This window comes from Sciurus carolinensis, chromosome 5, assembly GCF_902686445.1.
Source record: "Sciurus carolinensis chromosome 5, mSciCar1.2, whole genome shotgun sequence".
In the NCBI taxonomy this organism is placed as follows: Eukaryota; Metazoa; Chordata; class Mammalia; order Rodentia; family Sciuridae; genus Sciurus; species Sciurus carolinensis.
Window position 1 is genome coordinate 98,622,548 of NC_062217.1, and position 15,793 is coordinate 98,638,340.

The following is a 15,793-nucleotide window of genomic DNA, read 5'->3' on the forward strand; positions in this document are numbered from 1 at the left end:
AAAAGAACAAATGCCTTTTAAAAAAATATACATAGACCTGCACGTTTATAAAGGAAACATGTTCACTTCTTTACCTGTTGGTGAACACTGCTGCCACAATGGTGTTCACAGGACTAATTGCACATATACTTCCAGATCCTGTCAATCATACAGAACCAGACAAGGTCCATGTAATTGTAGTACAGAAACCAAGTTGGTAGTATAGCCACCTTTGCGTGTTCTCCAGCAGCAGTCCACCATATACTGTTGCTGTTAAGTGATGATACATTTTATGCATTAATTTCCAAAGCAGATATGAGAATACCAATTAATTTGTTACATTCCTAGCCATACCACATCTTTATAAGCACAGTGTCACTTTGTCAGGGCTCAGTTCATCATCAGTGTCTGGGATTGTGGGCAAAAGTGCTGATCAAGTTAAGCTCCCAAATTTTTGAGGTGACATGTCTTTTTTGGTGGCTGTGAATTTCCCTCCAATGTGACTCACACAGATCTTACACTGGGTGATGGTCCAGGCATACCCAGGAAACCAGCTGTGCTCCATTGAAGGCTGCCCCATCAGATTCAGGTTGCCAGCTTTGTACAGTGTCTCATACACATACCCATGAGGATTCATATAAGCTGCCATCGGCCCACATAAGGATAAGCTGAAAATTTCATTTTTGGTTCTTATCTCTGTTTCTTGACACTGTTTACAGCAAAGCAAAGTACATTTGTTCATGATGTCCAATTCACACCGAAGCCATTGGAAGACACTGCCAATTTTAAGGAGCTGAAGTCTTAATATGGCATCAGTGGGAAGACAAGCAGTCACTCTGTAGGAATAAGCTATTGGATTTGAAGAAAGAGAATCATCTTTCAGATTTTCATCCCACTACCGTAGCTGTTTTTTTTTTTTTTTTTTTTTTTTAGTTTAAAAAATATTTATTAAAGAAATGTACGTTTAAATAGTCTTAGGGAATGTACCTGACCACAGTGTTAACATATCTCCTCAATCTGTAAACTTTATACATTTAAGATATCTTCAAAGTTTTATTTACAAGTTTTACAAGAAATCATCACCTCACACTGTCGATGCCACTAAGCTAGAACATTGCAACCTTCTCTTCATTTCACTCTATACTTGTAGAAAGAACACAGCGCATGGGTAAAGTTCCATCCTAGTGCCAGTGACAGCCCATAGAACAGAATCAGCGGTGCAAAGGGGTAAAGAAGAATCACTGTATTTTTCAAAAAGGGCAATGCACTGTATCCTAGGAAGGTTACATAGATATAATAACCAACTGCAATCAGCGGGGGTATTTCCAACTAAATATCCAATAAATGTGTCTGTCAGGATAACATGGCTGATGAAGAAAAGCTGGATAAAATGCAAAATGACTAGGAGTGGTTGAAAAGCATTGAAATGCACTTTGAAGGCATAGCCCCATTCCACGTCATAGTCTCTGCTCTGTCGTTTTACTAAATACTTGTTAGAGATGAACCACATTAAAGTTGATATCAGAAGACCAATGACTACACAATCTAGGAGAAGTTTTATCATCTCAAGAAATCCCATGTCCAGCACAAAGCCAAATCCTATAGTAGATACACAGAGCCAGATACCCAACAGGACCAAGAAAGCAGGGTCATCTCTGGCCCACTAGTCCTTTGTTTCTGGTAATGAAAGTTCCTATAAACCCTCTGTGGGGAAGTGAACAGGTAGAGCATCTGCCAGGCAGCAAACGCAAAGTCCATCTGGCGAAATCAAAAAAGCCTCCTGAGGTATTTGTAGCATTTTGCTCCAGCTCTGTGTCTTGCTGCATCCCTGGAATTCAAGACTCTGTTCTCCTGCACCGAGGAATTCACTGAAGTACTTGGTAACATCTTCCTAGATGGAAGAAAACAATTTCATTTACAAGGTGCAATATGGAGGAATGTTTGGCTATCAGCACCCCTCTTCTGAGTTATTTGGCAAGGAGGTCACTTTACACTTTCTCTTCCACCCTTCATAAGGGTCAGGGGTCAAAAGCAAGCGAGTTGGTTCTAAGGCTTGTCTTGAGGCTGGAGAACTGTGGCTCCCTTCAGGCAAGGGCAACACTATGCGACTCAGAACCCTATAAGGCTTATCCAGGGTCCTCGCGGTTCGCACACTTCACCTCACTCGATCCTCAGGCAGCCCTCCCAGGGGGCTAATGTAGTTGACTCATATTTCTTAAGAATTTTTGCATTTATATTCATGAGTTATAATGGTCTGAGTGTTCACCTGAGTCAGGGCTTCTCCAAATTGCCCTCACTGGTCATAAAATTCCAGATTCAAAAATCCTTCTGATTCAACCTCCCTGGTAGCTGGAATTCAGGCACATGTCACTGCATGCATAAGCTTGTAATTAAGGAAGAAGAAATAAACTACTACAATCATGATTCAAAGGCAGCACAGCTCAATACATTGACTAGATTAGTTCTACATAGTAGCAATTATCATGAATTCAGAAGATGTTCTGTCTCTGAAACTAAGAGCATTTTGTTATGGAACAAGTTGTCTCCTTTAGACTCAAAGTCTCTCTAAAATGGAAGGATCATACTGCTTTAGTTTACTAGGTAGTTATGAAGATTTAATACTAAACCATGCTAAGAGAAATAGCAAAGCAATGAAATAACTTGTTCACTGCTGGAACTATATTGGAATTCCCCCAAAATATAATGTGTGTATTTTCACTGGTTCTAATTCTCAATGTGACAATTGCCAGAAAATGTTCTGGAGACCTAGTTGTAGTTATCAGATATTTGTACTTTAGATTTAAGGGCAAATCAGTTACTTATTCGTATTATTGTTATTGTTATTGTTATACTTATTATGAAATTAGAAAATAAAATTGTCCTCTTTTGTGAAGCTTATCACACCAAGGGCAGAAAATTAGTAAATTCCAAAACTTGGCATGAACTACTATTATTCCTTCTCTATCATATCAGATGGAACCAACAGACCTTTGTTACAAGGATGCTTAATCTTCATGTTGTTCTCCAACTGATTCGGAAGAAAGAATCCTCTCCTTTTTATACATGGATACCAATGAGTCATATTTAGCTTGCTCAAATCTAAAGAATCTACTTTAGATTTATAGCTTTTGGTTACCAGATTCCTTGTGAGGCAGGGTTTGAAAATATTCTGATAACTGGAGGCAGAGATTTAAATAGCTTGGGAAATTCCCATCACTGTGGAATTTTGGAGGAATACTAGAAGAGGAAATCATTCATGTGAGTTCTAGAATGAATGAGGGGCCTGGGACATGGCTCAGGAGAAATTCACTCCTGTGGATAATCCAAGGACAATTCCTCCATTCCCCCAAAAAAGAAAAATGAATTTAAGTCCAAGAGAACAGGTTCTTCTTTCAAGGACATCATATCTAAGTTGCACAACTGAAGAGGATCCAATCTGATTCTTCCTTCAATCCTTACATAATTATCATAGAGTATGTTTGTAATATTTGAAGATTTTAAAAAATGCTATATATGTAGCACCAAAAAACTAGACTAAGATTTTAAGTAATCATTTAATAAAATATTAATCTAAACTAAAAGGTTCATTGACTATTTCTTCCTGATTACTTATATAAGTAGATTATCAATTTTCTCATACTTAAAGATCACAGAAAGAATAATAGTTTTGACAAGTCCCCGAGCCAACGGAGAGCTCCAACCCCCAGGCAGCCTCTGGGATCAGGGCAGGGCAGCCAGAGACTTCTCCAGGTGGGCCTGCCCTTCTGGCCCCAGGCTCTTTCCACGAGGCGATCCAAGATGGCAGACTAGATGGTGACTGCATCTCCAGTCGCTCCAGAATCCAGGATTCAAGAAGGGGAGGCACTGAGAGACTCAGACTAAAATAGAGCCATGGGTGAGTCTCCCCCACCGGGTAAAGCTCAGCCTCGGCGGCAGGCCCGGATAGAGATGGCTTATCAGAGTAGGGCAGGGCAGCTAGAGACTTCCCCAGGCAGCCCTGCACATTTTGGTGGTGGGCCCCTCCCACACGGCCAGCTTCTCCAGCTTCTCGGAGCAGGCCCCCCAGTGAAAGCCTTTCTGAACACAACCAGTTCCAAGTCCCGGAGCCAGTGCAGTGAGCTCCACCCTACAAGCAGCTTCAGGGACCTGGACAGGGCAGCCAGGGACTTCCCCAAGCAGCCTGGCCCCCTCCAGTGAGAGGCACCTTTCAAGGCTAGCTTCTCAGAGCAGACCACTCAGTGAGAGCCTTTCTACACAGAGCCAGCCACAAGTCCCCAAGCCAATGGAGAGCTCCGAACCCCAGGCAGTATCTGGGATTAGGGCAGGGCAGCAAGAGAATTCTCCAGGTGGCCCTGCTACCTCCGGCCACAGGCTCTTTTCATGGGGCGATCCAAGATGGAGGACTAGAGGGTGACTGCATCTCCAGTCGCTCCAGAACCCAGGACTCAAGAAGGGGAGGCATTGAGAGACTTGGACTATAGAGACACAGGGTGAGTCTCCCCCACTGGGTGAAGCTCGGCCTGGGCAGCAGGAATGGATATGGGCGGCTTATCAGAGCAGGGCAGGGCAGCTAGAGTCTTCCCCAGGTAGCCTTGCACACTCCAGCACTGGGCTCCTCCCACACAGCCAGCTGCACGGTGCAGGCCCCCCAGTGCAAGCCTTTCCACACAGAGCCAGCTCCAAGCCCTGGAACCAGTAGCGGGCTAGGGGCAGCTTTCTTCGGAAACACTGCATTATCAAGTTCCTCCAAGACTTCACGCTACTGAAGGCTGGGAAGTGATACACAGGAAATCTACGGGGACACTATAAGTCAATAGAGGAAATCTGCAATATCTCAGAGTCCCACTGATATCTGACCAATATGAGAAAACAAGGGAAGAAAATGTCCCAAACAAACCTAGATACTATATCAATAAAACCCAATGACAGCACAGCAGAAGAAATGTCAGAAAGGGAGTTCAGAATGTACAAAATTAAAACAATCAGGGAAGCAAACAAAGAGATGAAAGAGCAAATGCAGGCATTCAATGATCGCACCAATCAATAGTTAAAAGAGCAAATACGAGAAGCAAGAGATCATTTCAATAAAGAGTTAGATATACTGAAAAAAAAAAACAAACAAACAGAAATCCTTGAAATGAAGGAAACAATAAACCAAATTAAAAACTCCAAAGAAAGCATAACCAATAGGATAGAACACCTGGAAGACAGAACCTCAGACATTGAAGAAAAAATATTTAATTTTGAAAACAAAGTTGGCCAAACAGAAAAGATGGTAAAAAATCATGAACAGAATCTACAAGAATTATGGGATATCATGAAAAGGCCAAATTTAAGAATTATTGGGATTGAGGAAGGCTTAGAGAAGCAAACCAAAGGAATGAACAATCTATTCAATGAAATAATATCAGAAAATATCCCAAATCTGAAGAACGAAATGGAAAACCAAGTACAAGAGGCTTATAGGACTCCAAATATAGAAAATTACAATAGACCCACAACAAGGCACATTATTATGAAAATGCGTAACATACAAAATAAAGAAAGAATTTTAAAGGCCATGAGAGAAAAGAGTCAAATTACATTCAGGGGGAAACCAATAAGAATATCAGCAGATTTTTCAATCCAGACTCTAAAAGCTAGAAGGACCTGGAACAACGTTTACCAAGCCCTGAAAGAAAACAGGTGCCAACCAAGAATCTTATACCCAGCAAAACTTACTTTCAGATTTGACGACAAAATAAGATCCTTCCATGAAAAACAAAAGCTAAAGGAATTTACAAAAAGAAAGCCGACATTACAGAACATTCTCAACAAAATATTCCATGAGGAAGAGATGGAAAACAACGATGCAAATCAGCAACGGGAGTAACTAACCTAAAGGAATAGCCAAATAAAGGAGAAACCAAATCATGTCAAAAAACAAAAATGAGTCAAATGACTGGAAATACAAATCATATCACAATAATAACCCTGAATGTTAATGGCCTGAACTCATCAGTCAAAAGACATAGGCTGGCAGATTGGACTAAAAAGAAGAATCCAACAATATGCTGCCTGCAAGAGACTCTCATAGAGAGTCTCATACAAAGAGATACCCATAGACTAAAGGTGAAAGGATGGGAAAAAACACACCATGAACACGGACACAGCAAAAAAGCTGGAGTATCCATCCTCATTTCAGATAATGTGGACTTCAAGCCAAAACTAGTCAGAAGGGATAAAGAAGGACATTACATGCTGCTTAAGGGAAGCATAAATCAGCAAGACATAACAATCATAAATATCTATGCCCCGAACATTGGCTCATCCATGTACGTCAAACATATCCTTCTCAATTCCAGAAATCAAATAGACCACAACACAATAATACTAGGTGATTTTAACACACTCCTCTCACCACTGGATAGATCTTCCAAACAAAAATTGAATAAAGAAACCATAGATCTCAATAACACATCGACAATTTAGACTTAACGGACATATATAGAATATACCATCCAACAAAGAATGAATACACTTTCTTCTTAGCAGCACATAGATCCTTCTCTAAAATAGGCCATATTTTATGCCACAAAGCTACTGTTAGCAAATACAAGAAGATAGATATACTACCTTGTACTCTATCAGATCATAATTGATTGAAATTAGAAATAAATGACAGAATAAAAAACAGAAACTTCTCCAATACCTGGAGATTAAATAATACACTGTTATATGATGAATGGATAAAGAAGACATCAGGAGGGAAATAAAAAAGTTCTTAGAAGTAAACGAGAACAAAGACACATCATATCAAAATCTCTGGGACACGATGAAAGTAGTACTTAGAGGAAGATTTATTTCATGGGGCGCATTCAACAAGAGAAGTAGAAATGAACAAATAAACAACTTAACACTACAGCTCAAAGCCCTAGAAAAAGAAGAACAGACCAACACCAAAAGTAGTAGAAGACAGGAAATAGTTAAAATCAGAGCCGAAATCAATGAAATTGAAACTAAAGAGATAATCAGAAAAATTAACAAAATAAATAGTTGGTTCTTTGAAAAAATAAACAAAATTGATAAACCTTTAGCCACACTAACAAAGAAAAAGAGGGAGAAAACTCAAATTACTAAAATTTGGAATGAACAAGGAAATATCACAACAGACACGAGTGAAATACAACACATAATTAGAAGCTATTTTGAAAATCTATATTCCAACAAAACAGAAAAACTTGAAGACATCAACAAGTTTCTGGAGACATATGAATTGCCTAAACTGAACGAGGAGGATATACACAACTTAAATAAATCAATTTCAAGCAATGAAATAGAAGAGGTCATCAAAAGCCTACCAACAAAGAAAAGTCCAGGACCAGATGGGTTCTCAGCCGAGTAGTACAAAACCTTTAAAGAAGACCTCATTCCAATACTCCTCAAAGTATTCCATAAAATAGAAGACGAAACCCTCCCAAACTCGTTCTATGAAGTCAATATCACCCTGATACCTAAACCAGACAGAGACACATGGAGGCAAGAAAATTTCAGACCAATATCCTTAATGAACATCGACGCAAAAATTCTCAACAAAATTTTAGCAAGTCGCATACAAAAATATATTAAAAAGATAGTGCATCACGATCAAGTGGGTTTTATCCCAGGGATGCAAGGTTGGTTCAACATCCGGAAATCAATAAATGTCATTCACCATATCAACAGACTTAAAATTAAGAATCACATGATTATTTTGACAGATGCAGAAAAAGCATTCGATAAAAGCATCCCTTCATGCTCAAAACAGTAGAAAAAATTGGAGTAGTGGGAACATTCCTTAACACTATGAAGGCCATCTATGCTAAGTCCATGGCCAATACAATTGTAAATGGTGAAAAGCTGAAAGCATTCCCCCTAAAAACTGGAACAGGCAGGGATGCCCTCTCTCACGACTTCTATTCAACATCGTCCTTGAGACTCTATCCAGAGCAATTAGACAAACCAAAGAATTCAAATGGGATACGAATTGGAAAAGAAGAACTCAAACTATCCCTGTTCACTGATGACATGATTATATATTTAGAGGAACCTGGAAATTCCACCAGAAAACTTTTAGAACTCATAAGTGAATTCAGTAAAGTAGCAGGTTACAAGATCAATGCTCATAAATCCAATGCATTTTTATACGTAAGTGATGAATCTTCAGAAAGAGAAATTAGGAAAACTACCCCATTCACAATAGCATCGAAAAAAATAAAATACTTGGGAATCAATCTCACAAAAGAGGTGAAAGACCTCTACAATGAGAACTACAAAACACTAAAGAAAGAAATTAAAGAAAACCTTAGAAGATGGAAAGATCTCCCATGTTCTTCGATAGAAAGAATCAATATTGTCAAAATGGCCATACTACCTAAAGTGCTATACAGATTCAATGCAATTCCAATTAAAATCCCAATGATGTATTTTACATAGATAGAGCAAGCAATTATGAAATTTATCGGGAAGAATAAAAAACCCAGAATAGCTAATGCAATCCTCAGTAGAAAGAGCGAAGCAGGGGGCATCGCGATACCAGATCTTCAACTCTATTACAAAGCAATACTATCAAAAACGGCACGGTATTGGTACCAAAATAGACAGGTAGATCAATGGTAAAGAATAGAGGACTTGGTCACAAACCCAAATAAACGCAATTTTATCATACTAGACAAAGGGGCCAAAAATATGCAATGGAGAAAAGATAACCTCTTCAACAAATGGTGCTGGGAAAACTGGAAAACCATATGCAACAGAATGAAATTAAACCCCTATCTCTCACCCTGCACAAACCTCAACTCAAAATGGATCAAGGACCTCAGAATCAAACCAGAAACCCTGCATCTTATAGAAGAAAAAGTAGGTCCAAACCTTCAACTTGTTGGCTTAGGATCAGACTTCCTTAACAGGACTCCCATAGCACAAGAAATAAAAGCAAGAATCAACAACTGGGATAGATTCAAACTAAAAAACTTTCTCTCAGCAAAGGAAACTATCAGTAATGTGAAGAGAGAGCCTACAGAGTGGGAGAATATCTTTGCCACTCATACTTCAGATAGAGCGCTAATTTCCAGAATCTATAAAGAACTCCAAAAACTCTACACCAAGAAGACAAATAATCCAATCAACAAATGGGCTAAGGAAATGAACAGAAACTTCAAAGAAGAAGATGTACAAGCGATCAACAGATATATGAAAAAATGTTCAACATCTCTAGTAATAAGAGAAATTCAAATCAAAACTACCCTAAGATTTCATCTCACCTCAATTTGAATGGTGATTATCAAGAACACAAGCAACAATAGGTGTTGGTGAGGATGTGGGGAAAAAGGAACACTCATACATTGCTGGTGGGGTTGCAAATTAGTGCAGCCACTCTGGAAAGCAGTATGGAGATTCCTCAGAAAGCTTGGAATGGAACCACCATTTGACCTAGCTATCCCACTCCTTGGCCTATACCCAAAGGACTTAAAATCAGCATACTACAGAGATACAGCCACATCAATGTTCATTGCTGCTTAATTCACCATAGCCAGATTGTGGAACCAACCTAGATGTCCTTCAATTGATGAATGGATTAAGAAACTGTGGCATATATATACAATGGAATATTACTCCGCAATGAAGAATGATAAAATTATGACATTTGCAGGCATATGGATGAAACTGAAGAGTATCATGCTAAGTGAGATAAGCCAATCTCAAAAAACTAAAGGACGAATGATCTCGCTGATAAGCGGATGAGGACATATAATGGGGGGTGGGAGGTGTTAGCGTTAGTGTTAGGGTTAGGTTTAGGGTTAGGGATAAGGAGGGTGGTAAGAATGGAGGAAAGAAGGACTGTATAGAGGGAAAAGAGGGGTGGGAGGGGTGGGGGGAAGGGAAAAAATAATGAATCAAACATCATTGCCCTATGTAAATTTATGATTACACAAATGGTATGCCTTGACTCCATGTACAAATAGAGAAACAACATGTATCCCATTTGTATACAATAATAAAAAAAAACGAAGATAGTTTTAAAGACAGCATTTCATGCTGAGTATCTGTCCTTTAATTCTAGGACATTTTATACTAGTCAAATAAACAAGGTAATTAGTCATATTGAAATCTTGAATTTAATATCTAACAATGGGGGATAAATTCAGATAATAATCTTAATTTATAAACAAATATTGTGGATTGTATAGGAAATCCTCTATAAAAAATGGTGTAGTGCATAGTAAAATATATTGTGTATGAAAAGTACAATGGCATGCCTGCACGATACCATTAAAAATGAACTGTATCAGCAGCACCTTGGGTTTAACACAAGGATCAGGGAATTAGTACCCATAGGAAAAATCAGCTAATAGCCTGTTTTTGTTAATTGTGTTTGTTTTTCTTTTTCAGTGCTGGGATTGAATCCAAGACTTCATTAATGCAACGTGAGCACTCTGCCACTGAGTTATGCCACTATCCCCTGGCAGATATTTCTTAATGAAAGAATCAAAGTCAACAACAGCCAGTCATGGAACCAAGTACAATATACATTTCCATAGTCCCTTGTACCTGTGTGACTGAGGCCCCCAGCTTTGCTCACTCTTGACTGGAGGATAACTTTAGATCCTAGGGGATGCCTGCCCTTCCTAGAGGAAGTTCACAGTTCTTGGCATGTTGACTTCCTCAACATCAAATCTGAAGTGTCTGTCAGTGCAGCTGGAATCTGCTACATTGGGAAGAACTCAGCATCACATACGTGACATTCCTGCCTAATGGCATGACCTGCATCCAGTCATGAGGTAACATCATCTGATCCCAACTGAAGAAAAATGGTCAATAGAAGCAATCAGAAAAACACTACTCCAACTTTGCAGAGAATGATTCAGGTAAGACAAGAGAATTTATTCAGCTTCTATCTTAGGAACAAGTTGACTCTTGGTAGAGAAAAATGACCTTGGGTACATTAATCAGTAAGTAGTGGCATTTATTTTTTTCCAATTTAGACAGGAGATGAAACTAATTTCTTTAAAGAAGAGAAATGTGTGAAAAGTTATAAAAGAAAATCCTTTCTTTTAATATACCACTGAGAATTAATAATTCTCTGTCCCTACTAGTCTAGGTGGGTACAAGAATGACCAAGTGCACAGAATGTATGGCAAATGACTGACTCATTCAACAACACTAAACTAGAGGAAAGTCAGTGCACACACAAGGAATGATTCACAGTAAAAAGAAAAGATATCTAGTGACCAAGTAGAGATTAAGATCAAGTGATATAAATGAAGATGTTGTGCCAACCCAAGGTAATCTCTAAAATGAAAAACTTAACATTTGCATTGTTGTGGTAGAGGTCAAATATTAAAATAATTTTCTGTTCCTCCATATATATTATTACTGCACAACCATCACAATCCCAGATAACTAAAGTACTATCAGGTGGGACTTTATTCAATAAAAATAAATACTATAAAACAACTCTATTATAAACCCTCTTGGTGATAAGTAAACAGTAATAAAATGAAAAAAAAAGAAGTTTTGGGAAAGAGGAACAGAGAAAAAACAAAAAATATATAAATATAGGAAACATATGGAAGGCAAAACTGACTTTTTAAACATTAATTTAATTGTTATCTTTGCTTAAAGATCTTACTATGTGGAGCAAAGCCATCATGATCTTTAAGTATAAAAGGGTTTGAATGGTTCATGATGTGAGTCTCACACCAAGGACTCTGACAAAAATATTCTCTCAATATATTATATCTAAACATTACCACTAATTAAATGATTATGTGTAGCTTGGAAGCACGAACTTAAGTTTTATAGCAAAATGGCCAAAACCATGGTATGCCTTAAAACCACAGAACACATGCTAACTGAATGAAAGGAAACATGGCTAGGACTGCAAATGACCAGAATGCCAATTTTTATCCACCTATCACATTTTGAGCATACACATTTAAGCAAATGTGCAAATTGGAAAGACTACAGCAAATGGACATTAGGTCTCATCAAAAGTAAGCAAAGGCATAGGATGGATTCAGTACTCATTCTTCTTTTTCCTCTTTCTGCTTTGTAAGGCAATCTATAAGTATTTATCAGTGCATTTGTGTGACTGTCAGAGATCAAGGATCAAATTCTCTTCTTTGTGGGAAGTTCTCCTACGAATTTTAATCACCAAGTATCAGGAGCAGCAAGAATAGGATGCAATACATAGAGTAGGAGCTACTTCTGGGTTATGGAAGGAGCATAAAAGTCAAAACAATTGACCAAATACACAGTGAGCACTGGCTATGTCCCATACAATTTATTTCAAATCAAAAGGAGGAAAGCTAAACCCACCAATTTTTTAAATCCCCATAGTCAAGAATTATAATATTTTAAAATATATTTTTATTTTTATTAATACTATTGTGCACTTTTATTTTATTTCCTGTGCTTTGCATTTAGTATCCAAAAACTCATTGTCTATACTGATGCCTTAAAATGGCCTGTGATTACTTCTAGGAGTTTCATGAGTTTAGGTCTTATGTTTAGGTCTTTGATTATTTTGAATTGATTTTTTTACAGGTAAGAAATAGGGTCAAGTTTCAGTCCTTTGTATGTGACCATCCAGTTTTCCCAGCACCATATATTCAAGAAGCTGTTCTTTCTTTCTTTTTCTTTTAAGGGAAACATTCTTTGGCACTTTAATAACTCTTCTAATATTCATACAAACAATAACAAAACAGAATACTGATCCCAACTGCCCCCCTCATTTGATGAAAGAAGACTCAAATGAAAGATGCAACTTCCAAATCAAATCTTCTAAAATGATCAGGCATTAAGGTTACTTCTGCAGAAATAGCTCATTTTCCTCCTCCAATTTTTTTACTTTTGTACCTAGATGAAGTGGTTTCTTTTAGAAGACTGAGATTTGTGACATTGAAGCAGTCATAAAGGTAAATGCAACCATACTGATGGTTATCAAGGTAAGAACATGGGTTTTTTTGTTTTTTTTTTTTAAGGTGAACTGGTGACATCAGTAGTGGAGAATCACTACTGCCTTGTTTCCAACAATCAATAAGAAACTACTTTAGAGATAGAGGCATCTTGGTGAGCAGCAACCCCTTATCATACAACATGGTTGCCAAGGAAAGCTGGTCCTCCACACTGTCACAAGGCAGATCCCCTACTCTCACAAATTCTGGGTAGGAGCGAAGCAAGAGTTCCATGGCATCAGCTTGCTGGGGGTATATTTCCAAGCACTTTGGTTCCGCCAGATGATAAACATGAGAGTTTTCCACAGTGTAATAGAGAAATAAATAGCCTCCCTCACCCACCAGGCGAGCTATCCCATCCTGAAGCATGTGCACTTCTGTTTCTGTTGTCAACTGGGCTCCCACGTTTACAGATTCTCCAGCCTCCCAGCAACTGGGAGCCTGTAAACACTTAATGCCCTCTCCCTATCAGTCAACACAGCGGGTAGAGAATCATGGATGAAGTCTTTGGCTCCCTGGTCAGCCACAGCATCAACAGGAGCAAAGGGTACCAGATGGGCAACCAAGACCTGCACCTCCTCTATGAAAGCGGTTCTTCTTGGATCCTTAGAATCCGAATGCTGGGCCCCCATGTAATCCATGAAATCTGGAGGTAGACCTCTCCGAAATTCTACATTTTCTTCCATTGCAGCCTGCACAGCCAGAGGCAGTATGGCCTCTAGGAAGTCACACCGGGTATTGCGCTGGTACGTGGACTCTGTGAGATGCAGAGAGTTGACTCCATCCTGGCATTCAGCTTGATGAATGAAACCTTGAGGAAAATAGAGTAAATCTCCGGGTTCCAGCACGTTCTGCAGCAACGGTTCACCAAGGTCCTCCTGGCTGAAGTTGGGGCTAGATGTCAGGGCCAGTTCCTTATTTGGAACCCGGGGACGGCAGAGTTTCCTACCTTCCAGTTGCAGCACGAAAGCCTCGATGTCATTGTAGTGCGGGGCAAAGCCCTAAGAGTTGGGCGGCGTGAGATACACGTTGGAACCTGCCATGCTTCCAAACTGCTTCTGAAGAACAGTCAAAAACTGCCACATGGTGGTCGACGAAGCCTGAGGGCAGAGGAGGCGCAAGGAGCAGCCTGCCTGGTACAGGGACGAGGCAGCGGCGGGCAAGGCTTGGCCGGGAGGGTTGAGGGTCTCCAGAAGCCCATTGAGGTAGAGCGCTGCATCAAGGTGCAACCCGAACTGCACCTCCTCGTTTCCCAGTATGGAGTCCAGGTCTGCAATTGAGAAAAGGCCCTGGTAGTAGGTGTGGTCCTGCAGCCACACCAGCACCGCCTCCCGCTCCCAAAGATGCTGATAGAAAAGTTCTGACTGCATAGGATCCATGAGTCACTCAATAGGGATGCGACTCAGCTCAGCCAAGAGGCACTGCAGCGGTGAGTTCCAGGGCAACTCCCAACCCTTATCCACCTGAGGCCCCAACAGCGTCGCAGGGGTCCTGGGCGGTGCGGCGGCCACCAAGTGCTGGGAAACACACAGCCCAGTCGACATGTCCACCGCTCGGGTGAGTGCAGCAGTCACCTCTGCCAGGCGCGTGGGCGGCGTGGAAGCCGGCCCCAGGGGCGCGGGCGCGGTTTGCGCCTCCACTAAGTGCGCGGGTGGGGTCCGCACGGAGTGCGCGGTGGCGGGCAACACCAGCTCTGCAGACCCAAAGTGGCAATGTGGTTCTCTTCAGGACGCGTCTGGGCTGGTCGCTGCCGCCGCCCCACCTGGCAGTGCTTCCTCCAGATTGTGGGCCGTGGACTGTACCCTGGAGTCCCCAGAGTCCTGCGCTTGGTAATGGCCTGAGTCCTCAGCGCGGCCATGTGGGACACAACATTTCTCCTCAGTTGCCATTGGATCTTCCTGGGGCTCAAGGGCAGGGCCAAGACTGATCCACTGTGTGGCTGGGGCTGGCGCCTCGCTTCAACCTCCCATGCCTTAACAGTCCAGCGCTAGTCCGGAGCCCATCCATGACTGCATGGCTCTCCAGGCCGCTGGAGTTAGAGAAAAGACTATTCTTTCTTTAATGTACGTTTTCGGCACGTTTAAGATTCAGTTGAAAGTGCATGGAATTATTTCTGTAACCTCTATTCTGTTCTGTCAAAGTATATATCTGTTCTTATGCCAGTGCCATTCTATTTGGGGTATTATAGCTCTGTATTGTGTCTTCTAATCAGGTATTACGATGCCTCTGGTTCTGTTCTTTTTGTGCAAGATTCTTTTGGCTAGTACTGATGTACTTATGTGTTTCCATAAGAATTTTAGGACCTTTTAAATTAGTTCGGTGAATAACCTCATAGGGTATTTCATGAATCTGTAAATCATTTGGAGTTGTATGAACATTTTAACACTATTAATTATTCTAATTAATGAACATGGAAGGTCTTTTCATTTTTTGTGTCTTCAAATTCTTTAATCAGTTTTTATCATTTTATTTTAGAATTCTTTAACTTGTTTGAGTAAATTTATTCCTAGGTATTTTTTTTATAGTTATGAATGGGATTGCTTTCCCAATTTTTTTCCTTCGCAATTTGTTACTGAAGTATGAAAACATTTATGATTTTTCAAGGTACTACTGATTTTTGTATGATTTTATATCCTCAACTTTACAAAATGTATCAGTTCTAATAGATTTTGGAGGCATCATTAGGTATTTTTATATAGAGACTCATATCATCTGCAAACCAAGATAATTTGACTTCCTCCCTTTATATTTTTATGCCTAATATTTCTTTCTCTTACCTATTTGTTCTGGTGAAATCTTCTAGCACTATGTTAGGTAAGAGTGGTAAAAATGCACAT

The 15,793-nt window shown here is 39.9% G+C and overlaps 2 pseudogenes; both read right to left on the minus strand.

The window, feature by feature from the left end:
• Positions 1-1,107: 1,107 nt before the first annotated feature.
• LOC124984384 (protein unc-50 homolog) lies at positions 1,108-1,893 on the minus strand (annotated as a pseudogene).
• Positions 1,894-13,046: 11,153 nt separating this feature from the next.
• On the minus strand, positions 13,047-14,963 carry LOC124985668 (ribosomal oxygenase 1-like; annotated as a pseudogene).
• Positions 14,964-15,793: the final 830 nt, after the last annotated feature.